The sequence below is a fragment of the Epargyreus clarus genome, unplaced genomic scaffold (assembly GCF_041222505.1).
Source record: "Epargyreus clarus isolate Ecla_fem2 unplaced genomic scaffold, WU_Ecla_fem_2.2 ptg000031l, whole genome shotgun sequence".
In the NCBI taxonomy this organism is placed as follows: Eukaryota; Metazoa; Arthropoda; class Insecta; order Lepidoptera; family Hesperiidae; genus Epargyreus; species Epargyreus clarus.
Genome location: NW_027332236.1, coordinates 5025428 through 5046313, shown reverse-complemented (window position 1 = coordinate 5046313; position 20886 = coordinate 5025428). Strand labels below are relative to the sequence as shown.

At 40.0% G+C, this 20886-nt stretch overlaps 1 long non-coding RNA gene across 4 annotated transcripts in view; it reads left to right on the top strand.

Annotated features, from left to right (window-relative positions):
- The window catches only part of LOC140754726 (uncharacterized), a 188230-nt gene that overhangs the window by 156778 nt on the left and 10566 nt on the right, over positions 1-20886 (top strand). For 2 of the 4 annotated variants that reach the window (XR_012103694.1, XR_012103691.1), the window contains exon 1: positions 18224-18536. The exons of the other annotated variants lie outside the window; for them this stretch is intronic. This is a non-coding gene — a long non-coding RNA (uncharacterized LOC140754726). Of the gene's footprint in view, positions 1-18223; positions 18537-20886 lie in introns of those variants that run through there. 4 annotated transcript variants of the gene reach the window in all.

The window sequence follows — 20886 nt, the reverse complement described above, 5'->3', positions numbered from 1 at the left end:
TCGAGGTGCGGCAGCGGGCTGACATCGAGCTTAGACCACATCAATGGATCTTTGCATCACCGCCGACGATAGTCAGCAAAGTTACAAACAAATAAATAGAAGCATTTCGCCGATTCCGCCTGAAGACCGAAGACAATCTCGCTATTTTAGTTTTTTTATGGTTCAGTGAGTCATGTAGAGAAAATATACGGCGAGAAAATAGTTATTTTCTAATTAAATTACTTTATCTATATTCTACTACTTCGCTTACCCTATTTACAGCTTACTCTACTCTCAATTCACCTACATATCTACTCGCATGCCATGCACTACACGGCATGCGGGAACTCAGTAGTATGGGGGTCGGGGATTCGAACCCTGAACACCCGCGTCACGTGCCACGAGTGTGCAGAAGCTGTCATCCCACCTACACCACTCAGCTCCGACAGCTACCTACGAACTCTTCTATAGCTTCTACCGGTCCACCCGAACTCGGCCGAGCGCGCCCGAAGTGTCATGAACATTTCCCATATGTTTTGAAATGTATAAAAATATTTTAAAATATTTTTGGACATAAATTTTCAATTTTATTATTTTTTGTTCACATTTTTTATTGAGAATCTATTGCAATATTTTTTTTTAAATTTTAAAACACTTCATTATCTTTGGCGATAATAATTTAACAAAGGAAATAAAAAACATGACAGTTGTCAGTAGTGTCTCCCTGCGAATATCTGCTATTGTTGTAAGAGAGTGTAAAATGTGGAAAACCGTGATTGTTTACATTGTTTCAGCGATTTGGACAGCGCCGCAGCACATAAACTCCCTCCCGGGTCCATCTCGAGGTGCGACAGCGGGCTGACATCGAGCTTAGACCACATCAATGGATCTTTGCATCACCGCCGACGATAGTCAGCAAAGTTACAAACAAATAAATAGAAGCATTTCGCCGATTCCAGCCGAAGATCGAAGACAATCTCGCTATTTTAGTTTTTTTATGGTTCGGTGAGTCATGTAGAGAAAATATACGGCGAGAAAATAGTTATTTTCTAATTAAATTACTTTATCTATATTCTACTACTTCGCTTACCCTATTTACAGCTTACTCTACTCTCAATTCACCTACATATCTACTCGCATGCCATGCACTACATGGCATGCGGGAACTCAGTAGTATGGGGGTCGGGGATTCGAACCCTGAACACCCGCGTCACGTGCCACGAGTGTGCAGAAGCTGTCATCCCACCTACACCACTCAGCTCCGACAGCTACCTACGAACTCTTCTATAGCTTCTACCGGTCCACCCGAACTCGGCCGAGCGCGCCCGAAGTGTCATGAACATTTCCCATATGTTTTGAAATGTATAAAAATATTTTAAAATATTTTTGGACATAAATTTTCAATTTTATTATTTTTTGTTCACATTTTTTATTGAGAATCTATTGCAATATTTTTTTTTAAATTTTAAAACACTTCATTATCTTTGGCGATAATAATTTTACAAAGGAAATAAAAAACATGACAGTTGTCAGTAGTGTCTCCCTGCGAATATCTGCTATTGTTGTAAGAGAGTGTAAAATATGGAAAACCGTGATTGTTTACATTGTTTCAGCGATTTGGACAGCGCCGCAGCACATAAACTCCCTCCCGGGTCCATCTCGAGGTGCGACAGCGGGCTGACATCGAGCTTAGACCACATCAATGGATCTTTGCATCACCGCCGACGATAGTCAGCAAAGTTACAAACAAATAAATAGAAGCATTTCGCCGATTCCAGCCGAAGATCGAAGACAATCTCGCTATTTTAGTTTTTTTATGGTTCGGTGAGTCATGTAGAGAAAATATACGGCGAGAAAATAGTTATTTTCTAATTAAATTACTTTATCTATATTCTACTACTTCGCTTACGCCATTTACAGCTTACTCTACTCTCAATTCACCTACATATCTACTCGCATGCCATTCACTACATGGCATGCGGGAACTCAGTGGTATGGGGGTCGGGGATTCGAACCCTGAACACCCGCGTCACGTGCCACGAGTGTGCAGAAGCTGTCATCCCACCTACACCACTCAGCTCCGACAGCTACCTACGAACTCTTCTATAGCTTCTACCGGTCCACCCGAACTCGGCCGAGCGCGCCCGAAGTGTCATGAACATTTCCCATATGTTTCGAAATGTTTAAAAAATGTTTTAAAATATTTTTGGACATACATTTTCAATTTTATTATTTTTTGTTCACATTTTTTATTGAGAATCTATTGCAATATTTTTTTTTAAATTTTAAAACACTTCATTATCTTTGCCGATAATAATTTTACAAAGGAAATAAAAAACATGACAGTTGTCAGTAGTGTCTCCCTGCGAATATCTGCTATTGTTGTAAGAGAGTGTGAAATGTGGAAAAACGTGATTGTTTACATTGTTTCAGCGATTTGGACAGCGCCGCAGCACATAAACTCCCTCCCGGGTCCATCTCGAGGTGCGACAGCGGGCTGACATCGAGCTTAGACCACATCAATGGATCTTTGCATCACCGCCGACGATAGTCAGCAAAGTTACAAACAAATAAATAGAAGCATTTCGCCGATTCCAGCCGAAGATCGAAGACAATCTCGCTATTTTAGTTTTTTTATGGTTCGGTGAGTCATGTAGAGAAAATATACGGCGAGAAAATAGTTATTTTCTAATTAAATTACTTTATCTATATTCTACTACTTCGCTTACCCTATTTACAGCTTACTCTACTCTCAATTCACCTACATATCTACTCGCATGCCATGCACTACATGGCATGCGGGAACTCAGTAGTATGGGGGTCGGGGATTCGAACCCTGAACACCCGCGTCACGTGCCACGAGTGTGCAGAAGCTGTCATCCCACCTACACCACTCAGCTCCGACAGCTACCTACGAACTCTTCTATAGCTTCTACCGGTCCACCCGAACTCGGCCGAGCGCGCCCGAAGTGTCATGAACATTTCCCATATGTTTCGAAATGTTTAAAAAATGTTTTAAAATATTTTTGGACATACATTTTCAATTTTATTATTTTTTGTTCACATTTTTTATTGAGAATCTATTGCAATATTTTTTTTTAAATTTTAAAACACTTCATTATCTTTGCCGATAATAATTTTACAAAGGAAATAAAAAACATGACAGTTGTCAGTAGTGTCTCCCTGCGAATATCTGCTATTGTTGTAAGAGAGTGTGAAATGTGGAAAAACGTGATTGTTTACATTGTTTCAGCGATTTGGACAGCGCCGCAGCACATAAACTCCCTCCCGGGTCCATCTCGAGGTGCGACAGCGGGCTGACATCGAGCTTAGACCACATCAATGGATCTTTGCATCACCGCCGACGATAGTCAGCAAAGTTACAAACAAATAAATAGAAGCATTTCGCCGATTCCAGCCGAAGATCGAAGACAATCTCGCTATTTTAGTTTTTTTATGGTTCGGTGAGTCATGTAGAGAAAATATACGGCGAGAAAATAGTTATTTTCTAATTAAATTACTTTATCTATATTCTACTACTTCGCTTACCCTATTTACAGCTTACTCTACTCTCAATTCACCTACATATCTACTCGCATGCCATGCACTACATGGCATGCGGGAACTCAGTAGTATGGGGGTCGGGGATTCGAACCCTGAACACCCGCGTCACGTGCCACGAGTGTGCAGAAGCTGTCATCCCACCTACACCACTCAGCTCCGACAGCTACCTACGAACTCTTCTATAGCTTCTACCGGTCCACCCGAACTCGGCCGAGCGCGCCCGAAGTGTCATGAACATTTCCCATATGTTTCGAAATATTTAAAAAATGTTTTAAAATATTTTTGGACATACATTTTCAATTTTATTATTTTTTGTTCACATTTTTTATTGAGAATCTATTGCAATATTTTTTTTTAAATTTTAAAACACCATGATCTTTGGCGATAATAATTTTACAAAGGAAATAAAAAACATGACAGTTGTCAGTAGTGTCTCCCTGCGAATATCTGCTATTGTTGTAAGAGAGTGTAAAATGTGGAAAAACGTGATTGTTTACATTGTTTCAGCGATTTGGACAGCGCCGCAGCACATAAACTCCCTCCCGGGTCCATCTCGAGGTGCGGCAGCGGGCTGACATCGAGCTTAGACCACATCAATGGATCTTTGCATCACCGCCGACGATAGTCAGCAAAGTTACAAACAAATAAATAGAAGCATTTCGCCGATTCCGCCTGAAGACCGAAGACAATCTCGCTATTTTAGTTTTTTTATGGTTCAGTGAGTCATGTAGAGAAAATATACGGCGAGAAAATAGTTATTTTCTAATTAAATTACTTTATCTATATTCTACTACTTCGCTTACCCTATTTACAGCTTACTCTACTCTCAATTCACCTACATATCTACTCGCATGCCATGCACTACACGGCATGCGGGAACTCAGTAGTATGGGGGTCGGGGATTCGAACCCTGAACACCCGCGTCACGTGCCACGAGTGTGCAGAAGCTGTCATCCCACCTACACCACTCAGCTCCGACAGCTACCTACGAACTCTTCTATAGCTTCTACCGGTCCACCCGAACTCGGCCGAACGCGCCCGAAGTGTCATGAACATTTCCCATATGTTTCGAAATGTTTAAAAAATGTTTTAAAATATTTTTGGACATAAATTTTCAATTTTATTATGTTTTGTTCACATTTTTTATTGAGAATCTATTGCAATATTTTTTTTTAAATTTTAAAACACTTCATTATCTTTGGCGATAATAATTTTACAAAGGAAATAAAAAACATGACAGTTGTCAGTAGTGTCTCCCTGCGAATATCTGCTATTGTTGTAAGAGAGTGTAAAATGTGGAGAAACGTGATTGTTTACATTGTTTCAGCGATTTGGAAAGCGCCGCAGCACATAAACTCCCTCCCGGGTCCATCTCGAGGTGCGACAGCGGGCTGACATCGAGCTTAGACCACATCAATGGATCTTTGCATCACCGCCGACGATAGTCAGCAAAGTTACAAACAAATAAATAGAAGCATTTCGCCGATTCCGCCTGAAGACCGAAGACAATCTCGCTATTTTAGTTTTTTTATGGTTCAGTGAGTCATGTAGAGAAAATATACGGCAAGAAAATAGTTATTTTCTAATTAAATTACTTTATCTATATTCTACTACTTCGCTTACCCTATTTACAGCTTACTCTACTCTCAATTCACCTACATATCTACTCGCATGCCATGCACTACATGGCATGCGAGTAGATATGTAGGTGAAGGTGCGACAGCGGGCTGACATCGAGCTTAGACCACATCAATGGATCTTTGCATCACCGCCGACGATAGTCAGCAAAGTTACAAACAAATAAATAGAAGCATTTCGCCGATTCCGCCTGAAGACCGAAGACAATCTCGCTATTTTAGTTTTTTTATGGTTCAGTGAGTCATGTAGAGAAAATATACGGCGAGAAAATAGTTATTTTCTAATTAAATTACTTTATCTATATTCTACTACTTCGCTTACCCTATTTACAGCTTACTCTACTCTCAATTCACCTACATATCTACTCGCATGCCATGCACTACATGGCATGCGGGAACTCAGTAGTATGGGGGTCGGGGATTCGAACCCTGAACACCCGCGTCACGTGCCACGAGTGTGCAGAAGCTGTCATCCCACCTACACCACTCAGCTCCGACAGCTACCTACGAACTCTTCTATAGCTTCTACCGGTCCACCCGAACTCGGCCGAGCGCGCCCGAAGTGTCATGAACATTTCCCATATGTTTTGAAATGTATAAAAATATTTTAAAATATTTTTGGACATACATTTTCAATTTTATTATTTTTTGTTCACATATTTTATTGAGAATCTATTGCAATATTTTTTTTTAAATTTTAAAACACTTCATTATCTTTGGCGATAATAATTTTACAAAGGAAATAAAAAACATGACAGTTGTCAGTAGTGTCTCCCTGCGAATATCTGCTATTGTTGTAAGAGAGTGTAAAATGTGGAGAAACGTGATTGTTTACATTGTTTCAGCGATTTGGAAAGCGCCGCAGCACATAAACTCCCTCCCGGGTCCATCTCGAGGTGCGACAGCGGGCTGACATCGAGCTTAGACCACATCAATGGATCTTTGCATCACCGCCGACGATAGTCAGCAAAGTTACAAACAAATAAATAGAAGCATTTCGCCGATTCCGCCTGAAGACCGAAGACAATCTCGCTATTTTAGTTTTTTTATGGTTCAGTGAGTCATGTAGAGAAAATATACGGCGAGAAAATAGTTATTTTCTAATTAAATTACTTTATCTATATTCTACTACTTCGCTTACCCTATTTACAGCTTACTCTACTCTCAATTCACCTACATATCTACTCGCATGCCATGCACTACATGGCATGCGGGAACTCAGTAGTATGGGGGTCGGGGATTCGAACCCTGAACACCCGCGTCACGTGCCACGAGTGTGCAGAAGCTGTCATCCCACCTACACCACTCAGCTCCGACAGCTACCTACGAACTCTTCTATAGCTTCTACCGGTCCACCCGAACTCGGCCGAGCGCGCCCGAAGTGTCATGAACATTTCCCATATGTTTCGAAATATTTAAAAAATGTTTTAAAATATTTTTGGACATACATTTTCAATTTTATTATTTTTTGTTCACATTTTTTATTGAGAATCTATTGCAATATTTTTTTTTAAATTTTAAAACACTTCATGATCTTTGGCGATAATAATTTTACAAAGGAAATAAAAAACATGACAGTTGTCAGTAGTGTCTCCCTGCGAATATCTGCTATTGTTGTAAGAGAGTGTAAAATGTGGAAAAACGTGATTGTTTACATTGTTTCAGCGATTTGGACAGCGCCGCAGCACATAAACTCCCTCCCGGGTCCATCTCGAGGTGCGGCAGCGGGCTGACATCGAGCTTAGACCACATCAATGGATCTTTGCATCACCGCCGACGATAGTCAGCAAAGTTACAAACAAATAAATAGAAGCATTTCGCCGATTCCGCCTGAAGACCGAAGACAATCTCGCTATTTTAGTTTTTTTTATGGTTCAGTGAGTCATGTAGAGAAAATATACGGCGAGAAAATAGTTATTTTCTAATTAAATTACTTTATCTATATTCTACTACTTCGCTTACCCTATTTACAGCTTACTCTACTCTCAATTCACCTACATATCTACTCGCATGCCATGCACTACATGGCATGCGGGAACTCAGTAGTATGGGGGTCGGGGATTCGAACCCTGAACACCCGCGTCACGTGCCACGAGTGTGCAGAAGCTGTCATCCCACCTACACCACTCAGCTCCGACAGCTACCTACGAACTCTTCTATAGCTTCTACCGGTCCACCCGAACTCGGCCGAGCGCGCCCGAAGTGTCATGAACATTTCCCATATGTTTCGAAATGTTTAAAAAATGTTTTAAAATATTTTTGGACATAAATTTTCAATTTTATTATTTTTTGTTCACATTTTTTATTGAGAATCTATTGCAATATTTTTTTTTTAAATTTTAAAACACTTCATTATCTTTGGCGATAATAATTTTACAAAGGAAATAAAAAACATGACAGTTGTCAGTAGTGTCTCCCTGCGAATATCTGCTATTGTTGTAAGAGAGTGTAAAATGTGGAAAACCGTGATTGTTTACATTGTTTCAGCGATTTGGACAGCGCCGCAGCACATAAACTCCCTCCCGGGTCCATCTCGAGGTGCGACAGCGGGCTGACATCGAGCTTAGACCACATCAATGGATCTTTGCATCACCGCCGACGATAGTCAGCAAAGTTACAAACAAATAAATAGAAGCATTTCGCCGATTCCAGCCGAAGATCGAAGACAATCTCGCTATTTTAGTTTTTTTATGGTTCAGTGAGTCATGTAGAGAAAATATACGGCGAGAAAATAGTTATTTTCTAATTAAATTACTTTATCTATATTCTACTACTTCGCTTACCCTATTTACAGCTTACTCTACTCTCAATTCACCTACATATCTACTCGCATGCCATGCACTACATGGCATGCGGGAACTCAGTAGTATGGGGGTCGGGGATTCGAACCCTGAACACCCGCGTCACGTGCCACGAGTGTGCAGAAGCTGTCATCCCACCTACACCACTCAGCTCCGACAGCTACCTACGAACTCTTCTATAGCTTCTACCGGTCCACCCGAACTCGGCCGAGCGCGCCCGAAGTGTCATGAACATTTCCCATATGTTTCGAAATGTTTAAAAAATGTTTTAAAATATTTTTGGACATAAATTTTCAATTTTATTATTTTTTGTTCACATTTTTTCTTGAGAATCTATTGCAATATTTTTTTTTAAATTTTAAAACACTTCATTATCTTTGGCGATAATAATTTTACAAAGGAAATAAAAAACATGACAGTTGTCAGTAGTGTCTCCCTGCGAATATCTGCTATTGTTGTAAGAGAGTGTAATATGTGGAAAAACGTGATTGTTTACATTGTTTCAGCGATTTGGACAGCGCCGCAGAACATAAACTCCCTCCCGGGTCCATCTCGAGGTGCGACAGCGGGCTGACATCGAGCTTAGACCACATCAATGGATCTTTGCATCACCGCCGACGATAGTCAGCAAAGTTACAAACAAATAAATAGAAGCATTTCGCCGATTCCAGCCGAAGATCGAAGACAATCTCGCTATTTTAGTTTTTTTATGGTTCGGTGAGTCATGTAGAGAAAATATACGGCGAGAAAATAGTTATTTTCTAATTAAATTACTTTATCTATATTCTACTACTTCGCTTACCCTATTTACAGCTTACTCTACTCTCAATTCACCTACATATCTACTCGCATGCCATGCACTACATGGCATGCGGGAACTCAGTAGTATGGGGGTCGGGGATTCGAACCCTGAACACCCGCGTCACGTGCCACGAGTGTGCAGAAGCTGTCATCCCACCTACACCACTCAGCTCCGACAGCTACCTACGAACTCTTCTATAGCTTCTACCGGTCCACCCGAACTCGGCCGAGCGCGCCCGAAGTGTCATGAACATTTCCCATATGTTTTGAAATGTATAAAAATATTTTAAAATATTTTTGGACATAAATTTTCAATTTTATTATTTTTTGTTCACATTTTTTATTGAGAATCTATTGCAATATTTTTTTTTAAATTTTAAAACACTTCATTATCTTTGGCGATAATAATTTTACAAAGGAAATAAAAAACATGACAGTTGTCAGTAGTGTCTCCCTGCGAATATCTGCTATTGTTGTAAGAGAGTGTAAAATGTGGAAAAACGTGATTGTTTACATTGTTTCAGCGATTTGGACAGCGCCGCAGCACATAAACTCCCTCCCGGGTCCATCTCGAGGTGCGACAGCGGGCTGACATCGAGCTTAGACCACATCAATGGATCTTTGCATCACCGCCGACGATAGTCAGCAAAGTTACAAACAAATAAATAGAAGCATTTCGCCGATTCCGCCTGAAGACCGAAGACAATCTCGCTATTTTAGTTTTTTTATGGTTCAGTGAGTCATGTAGAGAAAATATACGGCGAGAAAATAGTTATTTTCTAATTAAATTACTTTATCTATATTCTACTACTTCGCTTACCCTATTTACAGCTTACTCTACTCTCAATTCACCTACATATCTACTCGCATGCCATGCACTACATGGCATGCGGGAACTCAGTAGTATGGGGGTCGGGGATTCGAACCCTGAACACCCGCGTCACGTGCCACGAGTGTGCAGAAGCTGTCATCCCACCTACACCACTCAGCTCCGACAGCTACCTACGAACTCTTCTATAGCTTCTACCGGTCCACCCGAACTCGGCCGAGCGCGCCCGAAGTGTCATGAACATTTCCCATATGTTTCGAAATATTTAAAAAATGTTTTAAAATATTTTTGGACATACATTTTCAATTTTATTATTTTTTGTTCACATTTTTTATTGAGAATCTATTGCAATATTTTTTTTTAAATTTTAAAACACTTCATTATCTTTGGCGATAATAATTTTACAAAGGAAATAAAAAACATGACAGTTGTCAGTAGTGTCTCCCTGCGAATATCTGCTATTGTTGTAAGAGAGTGTAATATGTGGAAAAACGTGATTGTTTACATTGTTTCAGCGATTTGGACAGCGCCGCAGAACATAAACTCCCTCCCGGGTCCATCTCGAGGTGCGACAGCGGGCTGACATCGAGCTTAGACCACATCAATGGATCTTTGCATCACCGCCGACGATAGTCAGCAAAGTTACAAACAAATAAATAGAAGCATTTCGCCGATTCCGCCTGAAGACCGAAGACAATCTCGCTATTTTAGTTTTTTTATGGTTCAGTGAGTCATGTAGAGAAAATATACGGCAAGAAAATAGTTATTTTCTAATTAAATTACTTTATCTATATTCTACTACTTCGCTTACCCTATTTACAGCTTACTCTACTCTCAATTCACCTACATATCTACTCGCATGCCATGCACTACATGGCATGCGGGAACTCAGTAGTATGGGGGTCGGGGATTCGAACCCTGAACACCCGCGTCACGTGCCACGAGTGTGCAGAAGCTGTCATCCCACCTACACCACTCAGCTCCGACAGCTACCTACGAACTCTTCTATAGCTTCTACCGGTCCACCCGAACTCGGCCGAGCGCGCCCGAAGTGTCATGAACATTTCCCATATGTTTCGAAATGTTTAAAAAATGTTTTAAAATATTTTTGGACATAAATTTTCAATTTTATTATTTTTTGTTCACATTTTTTATTGAGAATCTATTGCAATATTTTTTTTTTAAATTTTAAAACACTTCATTATCTTTGGCGATAATAATTTTACAAAGGAAATAAAAAACATGACAGTTGTCAGTAGTGTCTCCCTGCGAATATCTGCTATTGTTGTAAGAGAGTGTAAAATGTGGAAAACCGTGATTGTTTACATTGTTTCAGCGATTTGGACAGCGCCGCAGCACATAAACTCCCTCCCGGGTCCATCTCGAGGTGCGACAGCGGGCTGACATCGAGCTTAGACCACATCAATGGATCTTTGCATCACCGCCGACGATAGTCAGCAAAGTTACAAACAAATAAATAGAAGCATTTCGCCGATTCCAGCCGAAGATCGAAGACAATCTCGCTATTTTAGTTTTTTTATGGTTCAGTGAGTCATGTAGAGAAAATATACGGCGAGAAAATAGTTATTTTCTAATAAAATTACTTTATCTATATTCTACTACTTCGCTTACCCTATTTACAGCTTACTCTACTCTCAATTCACCTACATATCTACTCGCATGCCATGCACTACATGGCATGCGGGAACTCAGTAGTATGGGGGTCGGGGATTCGAACCCTGAACACCCGCGTCACGTGCCACGAGTGTGCAGAAGCTGTCATCCCACCTACACCACTCAGCTCCGACAGCTACCTACGAACTCTTCTATAGCTTCTACCGGTCCACCCGAACTCGGCCGAGCGCGCCCGAAGTGTCATGAACATTTCCCATATGTTTCGAAATGTTTAAAAAATGTTTTAAAATATTTTTGGACATAAATTTTCAATTTTATTATTTTTTGTTCACATTTTTTCTTGAGAATCTATTGCAATATTTTTTTTTAAATTTTAAAACACTTCATTATCTTTGGCGATAATAATTTTACAAAGGAAATAAAAACATGACAGTTGTCAGTAGTGTCTCCCTGCGAATATCTGCTATTGTTGTAAGAGAGGGTAATATGTGGAAAAACGTGATTGTTTACATTGTTTCAGCGATTTGGACAGCGCCGCAGAACATAAACTCCCTCCCGGGTCCATCTCGAGGTGCGACAGCGGGCTGACATCGAGCTTAGACCACATCAATGGATCTTTGCATCACCGCCGACGATAGTCAGCAAAGTTACAAACAAATAAATAGAAGCATTTCGCCGATTCCGCCTGAAGACCGAAGACAATCTCGCTATTTTAGTTTTTTTATGGTTCAGTGAGTCATGTAGAGAAAATATACGGCAAGAAAATAGTTATTTTCTAATTAAATTACTTTATCTATATTCTACTACTTCGCTTACCCTATTTACAGCTTACTCTACTCTCAATTCACCTACATATCTACTCGCATGCCATGCACTACATGGCATGCGGGAACTCAGTAGTATGGGGGTCGGGGATTCGAACCCTGAACACCCGCGTCACGTGCCACGAGTGTGCAGAAGCTGTCATCCCACCTACACCACTCAGCTCCGACAGCTACCTACGAACTCTTCTATAGCTTCTACCGGTCCACCCGAACTCGGCCGAGCGCGCCCGAAGTGTCATGAACATTTCCCATATGTTTCGAAATGTTTAAAAAATGTTTTAAAATATTTTTGGACATAAATTTTCAATTTTATTATTTTTTGTTCACATTTTTTATTGAGAATCTATTGCAATATTTTTTTTTAAATTTTAAAACACTTCATTATCTTTGGCGATAATAATTTTACAAAGGAAATAAAAAACATGACAGTTGTCAGTAGTGTCTCCCTGCGAATATCTGCTATTGTTGTAAGAGAGTGTAATATGTGGAAAAACGTGATTGTTTACATTGTTTCAGCGATTTGGACAGCGCCGCAGAACATAAACTCCCTCCCGGGTCCATCTCGAGGTGCGACAGCGGGCTGACATCGAGCTTAGACCACATCAATGGATCTTTGCATCACCGCCGACGATAGTCAGCAAAGTTACAAACAAATAAATAGAAGCATTTCGCCGATTCCGCCTGAAGACCGAAGACAATCTCGCTATTTTAGTTTTTTTATGGTTCAGTGAGTCATGTAGAGAAAATATACGGCAAGAAAATAGTTATTTTCTAATTAAATTACTTTATCTATATTCTACTACTTCGCTTACCCTATTTACAGCTTACTCTACTCTCAATTCACCTACATATCTACTCGCATGCCATGCACTACATGGCATGCGGGAACTCAGTAGTATGGGGGTCGGGGATTCGAACCCTGAACACCCGCGTCACGTGCCACGAGTGTGCAGAAGCTGTCATCCCACCTACACCACTCAGCTCCGACAGCTACCTACGAACTCTTCTATAGCTTCTACCGGTCCACCCGAACTCGGCCGAGCGCGCCCGAAGTGTCATGAACATTTCCCATATGTTTCGAAATGTTTAAAAAATGTTTTAAAATATTTTTGGACATAAATTTTCAATTTTATTATTTTTTGTTCACATTTTTTATTGAGAATCTATTGCAATATTTTTTTTTAAATTTTAAAACACTTCATTATCTTTGGCGATAATAATTTTACAAAGGAAATAAAAAACATGACAGTTGTCAGTAGTGTCTCCCTGCGAATATCTGCTATTGTTGTAAGAGAGTGTAAAATGTGGAAAAACGTGATTGTTTACATTGTTTCAGCGATTTGGACAGCGCCGCAGCACATAAACTCCCTCCCGGGTCCATCTCGAGGTGCGACAGCGGGCTGACATCGAGCTTAGACCACATCAATGGATCTTTGCATCACCGCCGACGATAGTCAGCAAAGTTACAAACAAATAAATAGAAGCATTTCGCCGATTCCGCCTGAAGACCGAAGACAATCTCGCTATTTTAGTTTTTTTATGGTTCAGTGAGTCATGTAGAGAAAATATACGGCGAGAAAATAGTTATTTTCTAATTAAATTACTTTATCTATATTCTACTACTTCGCTTACCCTATTTACAGCTTACTCTACTCTCAATTCACCTACATATCTACTCGCATGCCATGCACTACATGGCATGCGGGAACTCAGTAGTATGGGGGTCGGGGATTCGAACCCTGAACACCCGCGTCACGTGCCACGAGTGTGCAGAAGCTGTCATCCCACCTACACCACTCAGCTCCGACAGCTACCTACGAACTCTTCTATAGCTTCTACCGGTCCACCCGAACTCGGCCGAGCGCGCCCGAAGTGTCATGAACATTTCCCATATGTTTCGAAATATTTAAAAAATGTTTTAAAATATTTTTGGACATACATTTTCAATTTTATTATTTTTTGTTCACATTTTTTATTGAGAATCTATTGCAATATTTTTTTTTAAATTTTAAAACACTTCATTATCTTTGGCGATAATAATTTTACAAAGGAAATAAAAAACATGACAGTTGTCAGTAGTGTCTCCCTGCGAATATCTGCTATTGTTGTAAGAGAGTGTAATATGTGGAAAAACGTGATTGTTTACATTGTTTCAGCGATTTGGACAGCGCCGCAGAACATAAACTCCCTCCCGGGTCCATCTCGAGGTGCGACAGCGGGCTGACATCGAGCTTAGACCACATCAATGGATCTTTGCATCACCGCCGACGATAGTCAGCAAAGTTACAAACAAATAAATAGAAGCATTTCGCCGATTCCGCCTGAAGACCGAAGACAATCTCGCTATTTTAGTTTTTTTATGGTTCAGTGAGTCATGTAGAGAAAATATACGGCAAGAAAATAGTTATTTTCTAATTAAATTACTTTATCTATATTCTACTACTTCGCTTACCCTATTTACAGCTTACTCTACTCTCAATTCACCTACATATCTACTCGCATGCCATGCACTACATGGCATGCGGGAACTCAGTAGTATGGGGGTCGGGGATTCGAACCCTGAACACCCGCGTCACGTGCCACGAGTGTGCAGAAGCTGTCATCCCACCTACACCACTCAGCTCCGACAGCTACCTACGAACTCTTCTATAGCTTCTACCGGTCCACCCGAACTCGGCCGAGCGCGCCCGAAGTGTCATGAACATTTCCCATATGTTTCGAAATGTTTAAAAAATGTTTTAAAATATTTTTGGACATAAATTTTCAATTTTATTATTTTTTGTTCACATTTTTTATTGAGAATCTATTGCAATATTTTTTTTTTAAATTTTAAAACACTTCATTATCTTTGGCGATAATAATTTTACAAAGGAAATAAAAAACATGACAGTTGTCAGTAGTGTCTCCCTGCGAATATCTGCTATTGTTGTAAGAGAGTGTAAAATGTGGAAAACCGTGATTGTTTACATTGTTTCAGCGATTTGGACAGCGCCGCAGCACATAAACTCCCTCCCGGGTCCATCTCGAGGTGCGACAGCGGGCTGACATCGAGCTTAGACCACATCAATGGATCTTTGCATCACCGCCGACGATAGTCAGCAAAGTTACAAACAAATAAATAGAAGCATTTCGCCGATTCCAGCCGAAGATCGAAGACAATCTCGCTATTTTAGTTTTTTTATGGTTCAGTGAGTCATGTAGAGAAAATATACGGCGAGAAAATAGTTATTTTCTAATAAAATTACTTTATCTATATTCTACTACTTCGCTTACCCTATTTACAGCTTACTCTACTCTCAATTCACCTACATATCTACTCGCATGCCATGCACTACATGGCATGCGGGAACTCAGTAGTATGGGGGTCGGGGATTCGAACCCTGAACACCCGCGTCACGTGCCACGAGTGTGCAGAAGCTGTCATCCCACCTACACCACTCAGCTCCGACAGCTACCTACGAACTCTTCTATAGCTTCTACCGGTCCACCCGAACTCGGCCGAGCGCGCCCGAAGTGTCATGAACATTTCCCATATGTTTCGAAATGTTTAAAAAATGTTTTAAAATATTTTTGGACATAAATTTTCAATTTTATTATTTTTTGTTCACATTTTTTCTTGAGAATCTATTGCAATATTTTTTTTTAAATTTTAAAACACTTCATTATCTTTGGCGATAATAATTTTACAAAGGAAATAAAAACATGACAGTTGTCAGTAGTGTCTCCCTGCGAATATCTGCTATTGTTGTAAGAGAGGGTAATATGTGGAAAAACGTGATTGTTTACATTGTTTCAGCGATTTGGACAGCGCCGCAGAACATAAACTCCCTCCCGGGTCCATCTCGAGGTGCGACAGCGGGCTGACATCGAGCTTAGACCACATCAATGGATCTTTGCATCACCGCCGACGATAGTCAGCAAAGTTACAAACAAATAAATAGAAGCATTTCGCCGATTCCGCCTGAAGACCGAAGACAATCTCGCTATTTTAGTTTTTTTATGGTTCAGTGAGTCATGTAGAGAAAATATACGGCAAGAAAATAGTTATTTTCTAATTAAATTACTTTATCTATATTCTACTACTTCGCTTACCCTATTTACAGCTTACTCTACTCTCAATTCACCTACATATCTACTCGCATGCCATGCACTACATGGCATGCGGGAACTCAGTAGTATGGGGGTCGGGGATTCGAACCCTGAACACCCGCGTCACGTGCCACGAGTGTGCAGAAGCTGTCATCCCACCTACACCACTCAGCTCCGACAGCTACCTACGAACTCTTCTATAGCTTCTACCGGTCCACCCGAACTCGGCCGAGCGCGCCCGAAGTGTCATGAACATTTCCCATATGTTTCGAAATGTTTAAAAAATGTTTTAAAATATTTTTGGACATAAATTTTCAATTTTATTATTTTTTGTTCACATTTTTTATTGAGAATCTATTGCAATATTTTTTTTTAAATTTTAAAACACTTCATTATCTTTGGCGATAATAATTTTACAAAGGAAATAAAAAACATGACAGTTGTCAGTAGTGTCTCCCTGCGAATATCTGCTATTGTTGTAAGAGAGTGTAATATGTGGAAAAACGTGATTGTTTACATTGTTTCAGCGATTTGGACAGCGCCGCAGAACATAAACTCCCTCCCGGGTCCATCTCGAGGTGCGACAGCGGGCTGACATCGAGCTTAGACCACATCAATGGATCTTTGCATCACCGCCGACGATAGTCAGCAAAGTTACAAACAAATAAATAGAAGCATTTCGCCGATTCCGCCTGAAGACCGAAGACAATCTCGCTATTTTAGTTTTTTTATGGTTCAGTGAGTCATGTAGAGAAAATATACGGCAAGAAAATAGTTATTTTCTAATTAAATTACTTTATCTATATTCTACTACTTCGCTTACCCTATTTACAGCTTACTCTACTCTCAATTCACCTACATATCTACTCGCATGCCATGCACTACATGGCATGCGGGAACTCAGTAGTATGGGGGTCGGGGATTCGAACCCTGAACACCCGCGTCACGTGCCACGAGTGTGCAGAAGCTGTCATCCCACCTACACCACTCAGCTCCGACAGCTACCTACGAACTCTTCTATAGCTTCTACCGGTCCACCCGAACTCGGCCGAGCGCGCCCGAAGTGTCATGAACATTTCCCATATGTTTCGAAATGTTTAAAAAATGTTTTAAAATATTTTTGGACATAAATTTTCAATTTTATTATTTTTTGTTCACATTTTTTATTGAGAATCTATTGCAATATTTTTTTTTAAATTTTAAAACACTTCATTATCTTTGGCGATAATAATTTTACAAAGGAAATAAAAAACATGACAGTTGTCAGTAGTGTCTCCCTGCGAATATCTGCTATTGTTGTAAGAGAGTGTAAAATGTGGAGAAACGTGATTGTTTACATTGTTTCAGCGATTTGGACAGCGCCGCAGCACATAAACTCCCTCCCGGGTCCATCTCGAGGTGCGACAGCGGGCTGACATCGAGCTTAGACCACATCAATGGATCTTTGCATCACCGCCGACTATAGTCAGCAAAGTTACAAACAAATAAATAGAAGCATTTCGCCGATTCCAGCCGAAGATCGAAGACAATCTCGCTATTTTAGTTTTTTTATGGTTCGGTGAGTCATGTAGAGAAAATATACGGCGAGAAAATAGTTATTTTCTAATTAAATTACTTTATCTATATTCTACTACTTCGCTTACCCTATTTACAGCTTACTCTACTCTCAATTCACCTACATATCTACTCGCATGCCATGCACTACATGGCATGCGGGAACTCAGTAGTATGGGGGTCGGGGATTCGAACCCTGAACACCCGCGTCACGTGCCACGAGTGTGCAGAAGCTGTCATCCCACCTACACCACTCAGCTCCGACAGCTACCTACGAACTCTTCTATAGCTTCTACCGGTCCACCCGAACTCGGCCGAGCGCGCCCGAAGTGTCATGAACATTTCCCATATGTTTCGAAATGTTTAAAAAATGTTTTAAAATATTTTTGGACATAAATTTTCAATTTTATTATTTTTTGTTCACATTTTTTATTGAGAATCTATTGCAATATTCTTTTTTAAATTTTAAAACACTTCATTATCTTTGGCGATAATAATTTTACAAAGGAAATAAAAAACATGACAGTTGTCAGTAGTGTCTCCCTGCGAATATCTGCTATTGTTGTAAGAGAGTGTAATATGTGGAAAAACGTGATTGTTACATTGTTTCAGCGATTTGGACAGCGCCGCAGAACATAAACTCCCTCCCGGGTCCATCTCGAGGTGCGACAGCGGGCTAACATCGAGCTTAGACCACATCAATGGATCTTTGCATCACCGCCGACGATAGTCAGCAAAGTTACAAACAAATAAATAGAAGCATTTCGCCGATTCCGCTCGAAGACCGAAGACAATCTCGCTATTTTAGTTTTTTTATGGTTCGGTGAGTCATGTAGAGAAATATACGGCGAGAAAATAGTTATTTTCTAATTAAATTACTTTATCTATATTCTACTACTTCGCTTACGCTATTTACAGCTTACTCTACTCTCAATTCACCTACATATCTACTCGCATGCCATGCACTACATGGCATGCGGGAACTCAGTGGTATGGGGGTCGGGGATTCGAACCCAGAAATATTTGATTACTGATGTACTGGTGCGAGTTTTGTCACATAGCAACATAATATCTCTCAAAAAGTATGCCGATTAGATTCAGATGTGACTTAGAAGGCCCAGTAGGTGAAGTCGTACCTAAATAAAGGCTTTCGGCGCTATTTATAACCTGCTTCAAGTGTGACTCTGTAAGCCATTTTTCTAATAAAATGAGCAGCAAGAGGAGCAGCATTAGTTCAGTAATCAGATAAGTATGACGTGTGTTAACAGCTGTTAATACACTTTAGGTAAGGCTTTGATATACTGGTGAGCAGTTTGATTTTACATTGGCTAAGGGAGCTGCCTACTTGCATATGATAATTATTATTAAAAAGTAAGTTATGAATTTTGAAGTAAAAATGTAGCAGGCGTTACATTGGAGCTTCTTCCGAGGTTGCAAATGTTCAGCCGACACTTACTAATTTCTATAATCTAGCTCGTCAGCCTTATCTAGATTTTTATGACAAAAATAGTTGTGTTACTCCATGTGTATACTATGTGTGTTATGTTATATAGAAGTAGGAGACGAGCATGCAGTACACCGGATGGTAAGTGGCTACTGGCGCCCATGGACATCTGTAATCAATCCCAGATAGGATGAGATATTCCTACCTGAGGTCGGCCATAGATGCGCCGGTACCCCTGAGGACTAAGCTGGAACGCCTCGGAAAAGTATGTCCCCTTTACTACACTCTTCAAAATGGAATACAGCAGCGCCTAACACTGCTGTTATTGGGTAGAAATAGGTGTGGCGGTGGTGCCGCCGGAGTCGAACCACAAAGGGTTCTACCACCTTCAAACAGCTGTACTGTTTGTATGCCTTGATTTGTTTACTTACACAAGTTTAATATGCTTTTCTATATGATATCGGTTACGTTATATCAAACAAACTTGTCATTAACTATTAATGGTACTTGTTGTAAGCCCAAGCCGTTCAACTAATGTTATGAGGATGGCTAGGGTGAAAGTCTTTTATACTATAGTTGTTTTCATTTCTCTACAGGAGCTTCATACAGGGACGTGTGACTTGTAACAATTGTAACCATTCAAGATAACCGTGATGTAGAGTAGAGTCAGAAGCTTAAGACTCATGTTTACCCTTGACAATAAAGACTGGGTTATAGAAGATGAACTGGAGGTAGCTCTGGTGCTGTTGGTTGCATTCTTGGCGCGGTTCCTGAACACCACATTATGCATGATTAACGCAAGTTAAGTTTTCTAGAACTTTGTATGGATCTGGTAAATAATCTTCTTTAGGGTATGAGTGTGGCAGCATATTCTCTATTAATTTAGAAATTTGATGACACATTACCGATATATCCAATAAGATATTATATTTAAGCCTGAGGTTTGGTTAAAGACAATCATAGGTACATAATATGACTACTCACATTTACTAAGTTTACAATTAACATCATTAATATTATGGAATCAAAGGCAAAGACATAAGTAATGTAATCTGGGATGCGAGGTGCAAATCCCAGGGACAGATTTTTGACGTTTTAAAGTTATGTGTGCTTTAGACTTTTAACAGTTAAAGAGTTAAACTAAAATTAACCCTAAAATAAAGGACCCTTAAGATTATTAAAGGCTTACACATATAAAAGTGTACTTTATGGTTAATCACTGACTATGAGTCATAATTATTAACATTTTATTATTAAACTGTCATGATAAACGATATTATTATTATGTTATTTTTTGGGTTGAATTAAACCAATTTGTACATTGTAGGGGTTCGGTTTAACAAAAATGGTTTTATTTGAAAATCGAGATTAAAACGTGACCGCACACTTGCTAGTCACCGAGAGAGAGAGCGGGGGTGAAGCGCGAGACGCGGATGGAAGGCCAGCGCGTGGGCAGGGAGCGCTCCCATTGGTCGTTATTACGCGCGAAGTTTAAAAATACGGAAGGAAGCACAGATTATACAAGAAAAATAGGGAAGGGCGCGCTACAACATGTATTAGATGTTAGAGATAAATAATTGAAGTTATCTTTGTTGGTATTATGCCTAAACAAGAGGAGCTTTTTATCTAGGGGTGCTTCTCAATCCTCGTTTTAGTTAGTGCGGTGGTGAGATAAGCTCAACGCACCAACAGCAGTATGTAGCTCTATATTTATTTTTGTTAGTGTGAA